Below are 13669 nucleotides of genomic sequence, written 5' to 3'. Positions count from 1 at the left end.
TGGTATTTATTTGGTTTTAGTGCTGTGAACATCACAGAAGCACCTGTCTAGTCCAAACCCTGAACTCCAGGGAAGGACCCCCTTTGGGTTTGCCTGTGTAATCCAACTCCACTGTTCTTCCTAAACAGCTTCAGTCAAGTAAGTCGCGTTATTTCGAAGTGGCTGAATTCCCAGCATCTTTCACATTGACTAATAGAGAACCACAAGTTCCTTATCCTTGTGTTACAGCTATCAGAAAATACATTGGAGTTGGCACTAATGGGCTTCTGAAATGATCCAAGTTGTGGACAAAGAAATTAGGTGGATAGTTTCTCCAGATTTTTTTAGGGAAAAGAAACAAAAATCTCCACTGATTTCTCAAGAGCAGGAGTCCCCTTAGATTTAAAAAGTACAGGAAGCCAGGGAAACTGCAGGCAGCTAGAGAGAAGATGCTCCAGTGAAAGACAGGACAGCCCCTTGGTCACCTCATTAAATTTCACCCAGGAGAATTTCACAGAAAATTTCTTCTTTTTTGGAAACATTTCTAAAGCAAATATTGTTTCATCATACTGAATGAGAACTGGCAAGAAAAAAAATAGTGTGCGGGGGGGGGGGATATTGTCATTAGCAAAAAAGACAGAAGGAAAACCTCACTCAATGGCATGATCCAGCCAAAATTAATAACTTTTCTGTCTTCATTGAAAAGACAGGGAATTTATGGCTTCCAGAACTTGTGAAACTGCAGCTGCCAACACTTTAAGTAGCATGGCCAAGGATGAGAAATACAGGGTGTTGTAATTCAGCAACCTCTGGAGGGTTACAAGTTCTCATCAGATTAATTGTCCTACTGAAATCAATGTAATTTTAAGATTGCCAAGTGGAGGAGAAAAAAAAATTGAGCTTAATATTAGAAGCTTCTAATGTGAAGGTTATTCAACAGGCTGATGTAAAGCTTCAAGGAGCGACTGCTCTGACAGAGGCTTCAGCAACACAGCCCTTGGATGTGGTTCTGCAAAGTGAAGCACCTTCTTTGCTGTCTTTCATTGGCCTTTCCATAAAATATTTAGAGTGCAGCAAAGTGACCGGGCCAAGCCAAGCCAAGCCAAGCCAAGCCAAGCCAAGCCAAGCCAAGCCAAGCCAAGCCAAGCCAAGCCAAGCCAAGCCAAGCCAAGCCAAGCTGTCTAACTTGATGCTCTTTGAAGGCATCAGAGTGGAACGCTCCACTTTTCTATGCCATGCCATTGCTTTGCTCCTCTGTCAGAGCCCACAAAATACTGTTGAATCACACAAGTGTGAATCCAATTGTGGCGTAGAGACTGTGGTCATCCCTCCCTCAAAAGCAGGACAGGTCCAGCCATTTGTAAGAAGGGCTCTCACTTCAGCATTCCTCAACCTGATGCCCTCCAGATGTTTTGAACTCCCATATTCCTCACTAATCAATCACTCCTGGCTGCTGACCATGCTGTCTGGATCTGACGGAAATTGTAGTCCAACCCATCTGAAGAGCTTCTAAACAGCCAGAAGTTAGGGAAAGAATGAAGTTTCTTCCTGTGTAGCAAATCCTATACTGAGCAGGAAACAAGATTATATTAGTTCCAATGTACTTTCCAGTTCTTAACAGTTTGTCATGTTATGACCCCAGCCAAACTTATGAACAGATATGTAAAGGATTGTACTTTTCCTGGATTGTGATCACTCATTATCCTCATCTTCTTTATACCTTATATAGCAACAATAGTGCAGGAGTATGCAAGCAACTATCTTCCACATGTTTTTAACTACATTTCCCACACTTATTTGCTCTGGTGGCAAAGTCCAAAATATTTGGAGAGTATTGGGCTGTCTACTCTTGATACAGTGTTTTCCCTATAAACAAATAAATGATAGAACCCCATTCCAATGTTTTTACAACCTAAATAGATAGTAGGCAGGGAACAGAGAAAAAGGAGGTGTGGAAGGAAGAAAGCAAATGCAAAACTCATGTGCTCAATGGAAAAGTGGTTTTGTTTTGTTTTGAGATTGTGTATGAAGGAAGAGAGAGAAAGAGAGCAGCGCATAGGTTAGCCTCCCCCAACCTGGCATCCTCTGGATATATTTGACTACAGTTCCCATCAGCTGCAGCCAGGAAGGCCTCAGGCTGTACTGACTAGGAACCATGGGGGCTATTGTTAGAAGAGGCCAGGTTTTGTTTTGTGATCACATGTTTGCTGCTAAGAAATGATTGACTGGTTTTCATAATGTTTCTCGTTTACCGAATGAAGCCACTTTTCTACGTTTGTACAACATACTGGGCTGGGTTTGCACACCATATTAAAATAAAATGTGGTGGGCTAATTTGTGATTCTGTGTCTTGTGCAAACACAATCATTATGTAGATATAAACTAATAGCTAAAAAAATTAAAGAAGTTGCACCGGCAGGAGTGGTTGGGGTCCACATGCTACAAAATTATTCAGTTCACATACTGACAGGACATTTCTTGAGTTTTTCTGGGTAGGATGAAAGATCCTAGGAAACCTAGGACCCTCCAAAAGCTGTTGAACTACCAATCCTACCACCCTAACCTCTGGCCATGCAGCTGATTTTGCTGATAGACTTCAACAAAATATAAATGACTATAATCTGCTGACCCCTGGTCTTGGGTGTTCCTGCAAGATGATAACTAAGACACTTGTGACTGATGCCAATATGTGTTATCCTTGGGTAAGAATAGTAGATACAGGCTCTACTCATTTTTTTTTCTTTCCTGGGCTGACACTTTAAGCAGCACCAGGCAATCTCTGTCAACCATACCTGTATTATACCAAGAAAACCACATGAATTGACAAGATAAAGTGATTAACAATAAAATGCCAGATGATGGGCCCCTCAGGTTGGATGGCATTCAAATGCTACTGAGGAAGAGCTGAGGAGCTTCTGGAGTCCTAATGGTGTTTATGATGTAGTTAAATTAAAGCCTTCGGCATGTCTAGTTGCTGATGTTGCCATAAAGGAAAAGAAAATCCAAATTTGCAAAGACAGAATTTCAGTGGAAGCATGGACCCTAAGAAGCACAAACATGGGAAAGATCAACTAAGTGTATAAAATGAATTGCCTATACATTGACTCCTTAGGCATCAACACATTGAGATAGATTGGAATTGGACACTTTCAGTCAGAAGATCTCACTACTACACAGGAAATGAAAAACGAAGAAGGAGCGGGATTGCTTTCACAGCCAGAAAGGATGTACCCAAGGCACTACTCACGTAGAATTCAATCAATGACCAAATGATATCAATTAGATTTTTTAGACACACCTTTAATATGATGGTTACCCAAACTGATATCCAACCACAGATGCCAAAGAAGAGGTTGACAAGTTTTATGAACAAGTTTAATCTGACACCAACAGAACATGCAAGCAAGAGACTGGAATGCCAAAGCTGGAAATAGTAAGGAGGAAAATGTAGTTGGGCTGCATGACCTAGGAAAAGAAATGAAGCAGAAGAATGACTTTCTGCCGATCCATTGATTTCTTCATTGTTAACACATTCTTCAAACAACCAACACAATGCCTACATACGTGGACATCACTGGATGGGGCACACAGGAATCAAATCAACTATTTTATTGTTCAAGGGAGTGGAAGATATAACAACAAAGACATGGCCAGGGCTGACTATGGAGCAGATCATGATCTAGACATGTGCAAGTTCCAAGTCAAGCCAAAGTGGAAGAACTAAGTCAATCAATTTCCACAATTTATATCTTGAGCATATACCCACCATTTTCAAGGAGAATATCATCAATCCCTTTGAAGTCCTGAATCTCATTGACAGGGGACCAGAGGAATTATAGAATGAAATTGCACAAAATAAAGGATGAATGTGAGAAGAGATTGCTAAAGGCCAAGAAATAGGAAGAAAGCAATGGAAATTTCTAAGAAGAAAAGCCAAAGCCACGAAAGACAAAGACCTCAGGAAGGAACTTTACAAAGAATTTCAGAGAGCTGTTTTCTAGGCAAAAAGTATATTACAATGACACCTGTAAATACGTTGAAAATAGAAACATACATGGTAAATCATGGAAAGTTTTTCAAAAGATCTCCAAACTCAGGAGATTCCAATCTCAAATTAGTATGCTGACAGAAGCCAGTGGACAGATGGTAACTGATTCAAAGAAGATTCTATATAGCATGGTTGGCAACATCCCAGATTCTTTAGAAGATATACCCTATTTACAAAAACCTCTAGTACTTGAATATAAAGTTAGATCATCACTTTGGTCCTTACTGAGTCAGAAGACTACAAAATTAATGGAATGTCTACAGAAATATGGCAAGCAACTGAAGAAGCATTAATAAAGTTTCTAAGCAAGCTATGCCAGCAAATATGGAAAATGACACAATGGCCAACAGATTGGAAGAGGTCAGTCTACATACCAATACCAAAGAAAGGAGATTTAAAAGAGTGTGCAAACTATTGCACAATATCCTTAATTTCACATTGTAGCAAAATAATGCTTAGCATCTTCCAAGAAGATTAGAGCCCTACATGGAAATTAAAATGTCAGATGTTACAACTGGTTTTAGTGAAGGCTAGGGAACAAGAAACATTATTACAGATGCATGCTGGATAATTGAGAAAAACAAAGAATACCAAAAAGTAGTCAATATGTGCCTCCCTGATTACAGAAAGGCCTTTGATTGTGTCAGTCATGTCAAGCTGTGGAATGTCTTTAGGAAAATGGGAATCCCAGAACATCTCATTATCCTCATATGGAATGTATACACCGGTCAGGAAGCCTCAGTCCAAATGGAACATTAAGGAAATAGACTTGGCTCCAGGTTGGCAAAGGCTAGATACTGTCTCCTTATCTATTCAATCTATGTGCTGAAAATATGTTGAGGGAGGCTGGATTGAAAGAAGATGAGTGTGGTTTTAAAAATGGAGGAAGAAACATTCAATAGCCTGTGCTATGCTGATGACACTATTCTTATAGCTGAAAATGCAAATGATGTGGAAGCTCTAGTAATGAAAATCAAGGAGCCTCGTGAAATAAAGGGGCTAAATTAAATATAAAAAATTAATGACAGCAGATTCAGCAACCAGCCTTCGAACTGACGATGAAGATGGCCTCTGCCTTTTAGGATCAAGAAATCGCCTACAAACTAGTACTTAGTATGACAGCAATAAAGGCCTGGAAAAAAATATTCGGCTGCCATGATGCATCTATACCTCAACGATCAGAGTCATGCAGGTAATGGTTTTTCCTGTGACAATTCCTGTGGAAGTGAAAGCTGGACTTTGAAGAAGTAGGATAGAAAGACTATTAACAGTTTTGAACTTTGGTGTTGGAGAAAACTCTTGAGGATACCTTGGATAGCGAAGGAAACAAACGGATCACAGAACAAATCAATCCAAAGTTCTTACAGGAGGCACAAATGAGATGATGGTCATTTCAAATTATCATATTTTGAACACATTATATGAAAAACCCACTTCTCTGAGAAGTCCATAATGCTGGGAAATATGGAAGGAAAGAGAAGAAGAGGATGACCAGCAGCAAGGTAGAGAGACTTGATTACAATGGCAATGGGCGCATCATTGGGAGACCTAAAGGGCCAGAATAGAACAGATTATCCTGGAGAAGGTCTATTTATGTTGTCCTAACAGTTGACATTGATACCAACTTGATGGCATATAATCAACCAATCAGAATAAATCAGCATCTCTCTGCATAACGGTTGCTGACAGGAGGGGAACAGATTGAATTTGCAAAGGAATTATTTAAGCTCCGATTATGAATTTTGGAAACTATGAACGGGTGTAGGAAACAGAATAATGGATTCAGTGATGGTGCTAGATATAAACTACCAAATGAAGGTCTAGGCCAGCTGACTTCAGCCTGAACACCCTCCAGGTGTGAGGTTTTCAATGCCCAGAATTCTCATGCAGGCCAGGAATTCTGGAAGTTGAAGTCCACACATCTGGAAGGAGAGCAGACTAGGAAGACTGCCTTAGATCTCTGTAATTTGAAGTGTCCCAAACTCAGAAACATGTATCCTTTTCCCTTGAAAAACCAGCAGGTATTCTTTGTCCTCCTTCCCATCCTTAGTGATTATCTGGAAAAACAAAACAAAACCAAAAATGCCAAACTTGGCTTCAGCTTAGATGTTACTCTTCTAAAAGTGAAAGAAAAGAGAGGAAGAGAAGGTGCCATTGTGGGTACCTGGCATGCTTGGATGGTAAGAAACTAGGTGCCCAGAAGAGGGCGGGGGTTTGGATATTATTTTGTTCAGGGGCCCTTGAATCCTTGCAGTGCAATTGGCTGGACTAAACTCCCCTTCAACCTAGGAAGTCCATTCTTGTAATCTTAGCTTCATTTTCGTGGCCCCTCTCCTCTATCCTTCCCCCTCTGCTTTGCTGGAGCAGAAGTTAAGAGGAAAGGAAGCAACTCTTAAGTCCCTACAAATAGCTTCACCCCTTGAAAGGAGGGTGTGTAATTATGTCAAATTGGAGGCTTATTTCAGGCTTTAGGAGGTTAACAAAAATAAACCACGGAGGCCCGTGCTTTCAACCCCCCCTCAAAAAAGTTAGATTGTTACATGCAAGACTGAAATGGGCTGTGTTTTACAGCGAATGGGGAGGAAGGAAACAGAGAAGTGGAAGGAAGGGAAGGAGGAAGAAAAAGATTAGATACAAATAGTCCTGCAGGAGCCAGGCTGTCCCAAGACAGTTGGTGTTCTGCACAGAAAGGTCTCCAAATGATGAGTGACCTCACTGTGTATTTGTCTGGCCAGGCGGGAGCTGTTTTCTTAAGCCATGGAAATAACCTCACTCCAAAAGCACTCCAAAAACTGGCAAGGCGATAAAGGCACATGCTGTTTTGACTACAGGGTGACACGATAACCTGCCTGGTCAACAAAACTGGCCGGCCCCAGTTTGGTGGGGGAAGGTCAGAAAGGACACAGACTGAGTGATCTTTAGCTAGAACATGCTTTAAAATGATAAGACATCAGAGTTTGCAAGAGGGCAGACCAATTGGGAAGGAAATGTCTCACTTCAACCCTTCAACCCAATCTAACCTTGTAATAGGACTAGGTCAGATTCAGAACCCATAGCCCCTTGTCCTTGCACTAAGAAAGGAGCAAGGGCTACTCTTCAACCAGGATTATTTTGTAATGATAATCAGAACAGCAACAACAAGCTCAGAGTAAGTACAAAACGATAACAGCCAAAACCAATGTCCAACAAATCAGAGTGCTTACAGGATAAGGGTGCTCAGCAAGGGCCACCCCAGTGCTGGGTGATATTTTACATTCTCCCACGGTCACACCTAGCCAACCTTGGCTGATCTCAAAAAGTTAAGCAAGGTTGGACCTGCTTGGTACCGGGAGGGAGAACCACCAGGAAAACCCAAGGCTGTGGGCTAAACGAGGCTGTAGTCAAACCAACCAACCAGCCAACTTAAAAACCCATCTTCCCCAATGGCAACCACTTCCTTATTGTTGCCAAGAAAATTACACGTGTATCTATGCAGTCAGAAATCCATGTAGCTCAACTCCACAGCGAATATAATATTAGTCGACTGCAAGCAACACTATCTGGGTCATGTGAAATGTTCAATATTCCAAATTTTGTTGCAGTCAGGATGCCTTCTGGGAATTTGGGGAGAGAAAACAGGGGTAGTGTGGAAGAGAACTCGATATCCTGCAAGAGGGAGACAAATACATTCTCTGTTTATGATGTGCTTTCTTAATTGATGTTTTAAAAAATGAGATTAAAAGTTTCCCAGTCTTTAGTCCAGCCTTCCTCCAACTGAACTGCTATTTCCATTATCCCCAGACAGTGGAATGGGAGGAGTCATCTGGAGGGCAGTAGGCTGAAGAAGGATACTTCAGCTTTTTTTTTTTTTGGCAAGGTAAGGGGTCTTTGGCATCCCGAGTTAGTGTTTGTTTGATCCTAGTCATTTGGGTTTATATTCAACAAACCACAATTAAGAAAACCATGACTTAGCATGATGTTTGAATGCAACCAGACTCTTGTGGTTGGCATTTTGCATTTTATTCTGCATTTTAAAGCAAAGTACATACTTGTAATTGTTACATAATGCTGTTACTGGTCTTCAATTCCAGTTTTTAGCTTCATTTTATCTTTTGCATGTTATCAAGTATAAGCTATCCCAGATGTTCAAACTGAGTAGAAATGTAGGGTATCAGTTACAGCAATAATAGTGATGAATAGGGGACACTTTTTTCTCCCATTGGATGTTCCCATTTTGTTTTGAGTTGTGTGAATGAATATCACCATTGGAGAACTATGTCATGATGTTATCCATCCAATCCAAATCAATAATAAAAGGAATGATCATCTGGAGCTTGGATGAAGCCCAGCAGTTCCTTAGCTGAGTGGAAGGATATTTGATTTGGATGCCTCAGTTCCAAGACAGCAGAAATTATGTGCAGAACATTCCTTTGCTGGATCAAGATCTGGCCTCTGGCTGCCAGAGGATGGACAGAACTGTCAACTGTTTTCCTGCCTAGGATTTCCATTATCATCTGCTGTTGGGATCCATTTTCTCAATCAATTTTTGGAGCTAATTTTCTTTTTTAAACACTCGGCAGCTATGAATATATGAGGCAAGTGTCTGGCTGGCTGGTTGGAAGCAGTGAAAAGGACCTTCTACTGGAGAAGGCAGAACACGTGCCAGAAAAGTTTGGTCCAGGAGTGTCCAAGCACAATCCCAGGTTTTCTTTATAGTTCTACTAACCTAGAATGGGCAAAGTGGCATGTGACAAACTTCACATTGACATGGCTAATTTGTCCTGCAGTACTTCAAAATCAAAGATCTCATATAGGTCTATGCTCCCAAGCTTAAAATCTAGGTTTTCCCCCTTTGTTTTACCAAGTGAAGACACTAATTGACATTCTGTTGGGGAACTCAGAAGAAATCTGAGCTATCTTGACATAACAGTTCTCTCTAGCATGGGAACTACTGGTTCCTGTCTTGCTGAGTTCAGTCCTTACAACATCTGCAGAATATTCTTTCTTCACTGTTAAATGAATGTATATTTAAGATTGGGAGGAAGTTCTAGCAAAACAGAGAACATTTGGTCAGAAGGGGCATAATCATCAGTGTCTTGAGGATGGGGAATGTCTCAAAAGGGGCATGATGGTGGACATGGAATTGTGATGCAAGCCTATCCCTTTAGTACGTGTGCAATGAGACATGTACAAAAGGGCAGGCTTGTATCACAACACATCACATCTGGTCTGCTTTGACATTCCCTTTTGTGGATCCCGATGACTTGATTTTTTAGAGGTGATTTGGGGGATGAATAATATAGTTTAAAATCTCACTCCCACTGGTAAACTTAGGGTTAATGTTCTTCTGGTATTGCAGTATCTTAGGCAGGTGGAGGGGCTGTTATAGTCTGTCTCTCATTTACTCAGGGCACAAGTTGTTCATAAACAATTAAATAAAGTTTTAACAGTAAACTTTAAACAATAAATAGCGATATTGTGTGAATAAATAATATGGAAATAAATTGTTCCTGCTTATAGACCTCTGTGCTTCTTTACAGAATAATTGTCTTGTCTCTTCTTCTCTTCTCTTCTCTTCTCTTCTCTTCTCTTCTCTTCTCTTCTCTTCTCTTCTCTTCTCTTCTCTTCTCTTCTCTTCTCTATGCTTGTCTACTTTTCCTTTCCTTTTTCAATTTTTCCTCTAACTGTAGACTTACCATATTTCCATGCCATTAAACAGGGACAAAGTTCAGGATCAACAGGTCTGTGCAGGCAAAACCAGGAAGCTTAAGTGCTCTTTGCAAACTCACTCTCCCTTTGCCCCAGGGGTGTCTGCAGGGTGTGGTCAAAAAAACCAAGATGGTGGCACAATGGTGTGACTTTTTTGTCTATGCCCTGCAAACATCCTTGCCTTGCCTGCAAAGGTGAAACCTCTGTGAGTCTACACAGTCCTACTTTCTGGGGGTGGGTGGGGGGTTGTTTGTTTGTAAACCAGCCTGAATGCCTGGACTGGAGTGTGATATTGGGACACTCTCAGTCAAACCTGGATGGACAATAAGCCTATTAAATGGTCAGCTATTAACTGTCTCTCTCTTTCTTTAGTTCTCTTCCCTTTCTCTCCCTGTTCTTACTAAGGAAGTCTCCTGTTAGCTCTTCCGTTACTTTTGTAGAATGCAAGCAATCTCTCATTTCATCTCAGAGTAGACTATTGGCATAGCTACCATCAGCTTCTTTATCTTTGTCAAATTTATTTCTTTAACACATACAACTGATATGGCTGCCAACTCATGCACAACTCCTTGAGCCTAGAAACTTGACTGAATCAATGAATTTACTAGGGTAATGGTTAGAGATAAATAACTTGGCTTCAGAAAAGTTGCTGACTATATAAGAAATGGGAGTGAGACTAACCAAGAATTATTTCTCTGACTCTTTTTCCTTGGTTATCACCATGATAAACTTACTTTAAAATAAATAAGATCAAAGTCTGGGTAACCACTGTGAATCAGAAGAGCTTCTGGAAATCAGATCCGAAAGATACCAAAGAAATGGAATATTGGCTCTATTGTTGTGTCATCCATTCAGATGTTTCAACTATAGTTTCAGACTAAAGATGTTGTCCAGCCCCTGGACAGTAAGCAAGTTTCTACCACACTTGATTGCAAACCATACAATTTCAGTCCTATGGGTTTATATAATATTAACTAGAAAGTTATGATAAAAATATCTAAATGAACACTAAATAAATGTGGCTTGCTTCTTATCTGCAGTCATGAGTGCTAAGCATGAAAAAGAATTCATGGAAATATCTATCTCTGTCTCTGTCTCTATATCTGGTATGAATGAAACTATATTTTTTATAAATCTATTTATCTAAAAAACAATCTAAGCCAATCAGAAGATCAAACTAAACTATATTGCAAATATTAAGTTTCTGAAGTTCAATTTCCAAATATTAAATACAGGTCAGCCATGAGGGACTTCAAGAGTCACATGGCTTTGCTTTTCAATCCCTCACACAATCTGGTTACTACTGTGTCCTTTCCTTTTATCTGTTAACACCAGAATCCTCTTCCATATGGCAATTTAGCAGAAAGGAGCAGAAACAGCAATATCAATCCTCTTGCCTAACCTTCCCTGAACAAGACAGCTTCCAGAGACACTGGACTGAAATGCCCATCATCCTGTGCCCTTTGGGAATAAAGGGATCTTGTGTAGCTCAAGACATTTAGAGAGCACCAGATTGGGGAAGACAGCTTCTCCCTCCTTTTCACATTACACTGAATAGCATTTGCTTGGAAAAATCCTTCACGATTCAGAATAATCAATGCAGGTGCTCCTAGAAAAGCAAGCCAGAAATCGGAGAGAGATGCAAACAGTCCGGAGGCTGATAGCACCAGACTCCTGGGTTAACAAAGTTAGGGAGTTCAAACAGATTTCTGCAAGACAGCAACAGGACCCAGCCTCTTTCTCAGTTGTTGATACACAGCCTCACCTGCCCACATCCTCTGTGATTCCAGCCGCAGACACGAGAAGGCCCTATAAATGCCTTCCTGTGGTTTAACAAGTAGGGAAGATGCTGGGCTGTGGTCAAGAAATTGTCCTTTAGTACGGTGAGGACAGAGGAGGCTGTCTTGGGTAATAATGACTGAGCAATAACCGTATCTAGGAAGCACATAGAGTTCACTGATTTTGCTTTCGCAGGCACACCAAACTTCTTACTCATGTTGGAGGAATATTTCCAAGGTTTGGTTTATGGGTACAGAACCAAAGATCCCAGAAAGTCTTGGTTCGAGGGCATGTGATGAAAACCCTTCTCCTGGATGGGAGGCACTACATAGCAGCTGCCTTAAATTCCATGGCAGAAGAAAAGTTGCCTTTACTGATCACACTAAACTGTGGTTTGTTTCAGTTTTGTTTTGCTGAATAATTCATAATAGCAGGGTTCACACACAACATGCTAAACCCCAAATCCTGGTTTAAAAACCACAATGGCTGGTTTTTATTTTTATTTTATTTCTTATTAAGTTTATCTCCGCCCATCTCCCCATCTAATGGGGGACTCTGGGTGGCTCACAGCTCATTAAAACAATAAATACATATACAATGACATAAAACCTAAAACCTGTACAAAACATTACTAAAAAAGAAAGAGTCCAAGAGGCCATTGGTTCAGAGATACAGACGCCAGGCCTCTAAGGGGCTGGCCATCCCCGCACTTGATGACTTCCCTCCCCGCCCCAGGCCAGATGGCAGAGCCAGGTTTTCAAATCCCTCCAAAAGGCCAGGAGTGAGGGGGCCAATGTCATCTCCAGGGGCAAGATATTCCAAAGGGCGGGGGCTACAGCAGAGAAGGCCCGCCTTCTAGAACCCGCTAGTCAGAGCTCTTTTGCCGAGGGGGTCCAGAGCATGCCCTCTCTGTGTGATTGGGTGGGACGGGTTGAAGTCATGGGGAAGAGGTGATCCCTCAGGTAACCTGGTCCCATGCCATGTAGGGTTTTAAAGGTGATAACCAATACCTTGAATTGGACCTGGAAGCAAACTGGTACCCAATGCAGCTTGCGGAGCAACGGCATTACGTGGGCCCTTCTTGGGGCTCCAAAAATAGCCCATGCAGCTGCATTCTGGACCAGCTGTAGCTTCCAGATACTCTTCAAGGGTAGCCCCATGTAGAGTGCACTGCAGTAGTCTATCTGGTTTGCACAAAATAGTAAACCAAACCAAACCACACTATGACTTAGTAACTGGGTTCATGCAATACACTAAAGCATATTATAGTCTGTTTATTGGTGGCTTAGCATGGTATTGAACCCAGCCATTGTGGTTTGTAATCTGTGGTTTATGTTTCAGAGTGTTTAATAAACCATGGCAAACCATGGCCTAGTTTTATGTGCATACAGCTATCAAACTATCATGAAGTGTTTTCGTTTATGGCTTACTGTGTAGCGCAAACCCAGCTACTGCGGTATATAAATCATAAATACTTATATGTGTTATGTGAACTTAGTCAATTGTGATCTATTTAATAAACCACGGTTAAAGACACCAAAACATAGTGTAACACATGAATGCAATTGAAAGGTTGTAGGAACCAGGGCTAAGGGTTTTTTCAGATGAGGCATCTATTGTGCAATCGCTATTTCTCACTAATTTCCGAATTTTCTTTCTTTCACTGGAAAATCCACCGAGGACAGGAAGGTGGAACAACTGCACAGTGCCAGAATTGGACTATTTCTATTCAGGTCAGAACAGCCTCAGGACGGGAGACGTTTGGAGCTGGAATGTTGCAAACTGAAAACATTTTACATACCACTAATTGGTTTATGCTTAATTTTAGGTCTAGCGTCAAATACACGAAGGCGTCTATTCACTTGACTGATTGAGCTGTCTTTTGCATTTTACACAAAGAAGGAATTAGTGGAAAGGAACTAATAGGGGACAGCACTGGAATTAAAGACCAACAAGCGTATCCCCCCTCTGCATATTGCCATAAACAACCTAATTTGGCTTCAGTTCGGATCCAAACCCCACACTGAATGTCCGTGGCTTGTGGTGGTGCCACATTCTATACAACAGGTAAAGAAACTCCATCTACTCAGGAGACAGATTGCCATGGTCTGGCAATGGAAGAAGGTCCTGGGACTTTGCCTTCGGCAGCTGGGAACACTCTACCTTTCGGTGCCT

Source organism: Python bivittatus, unplaced genomic scaffold, assembly GCF_059951505.1.
Source record: "Python bivittatus isolate LINGU-HERP-01145 unplaced genomic scaffold, Pbiv_v1 ctg000410_np1212, whole genome shotgun sequence".
Taxonomy (NCBI): Eukaryota; Metazoa; Chordata; class Lepidosauria; order Squamata; family Pythonidae; genus Python; species Python bivittatus.
Note: the sequence above shows the minus strand (reverse complement) of the source record.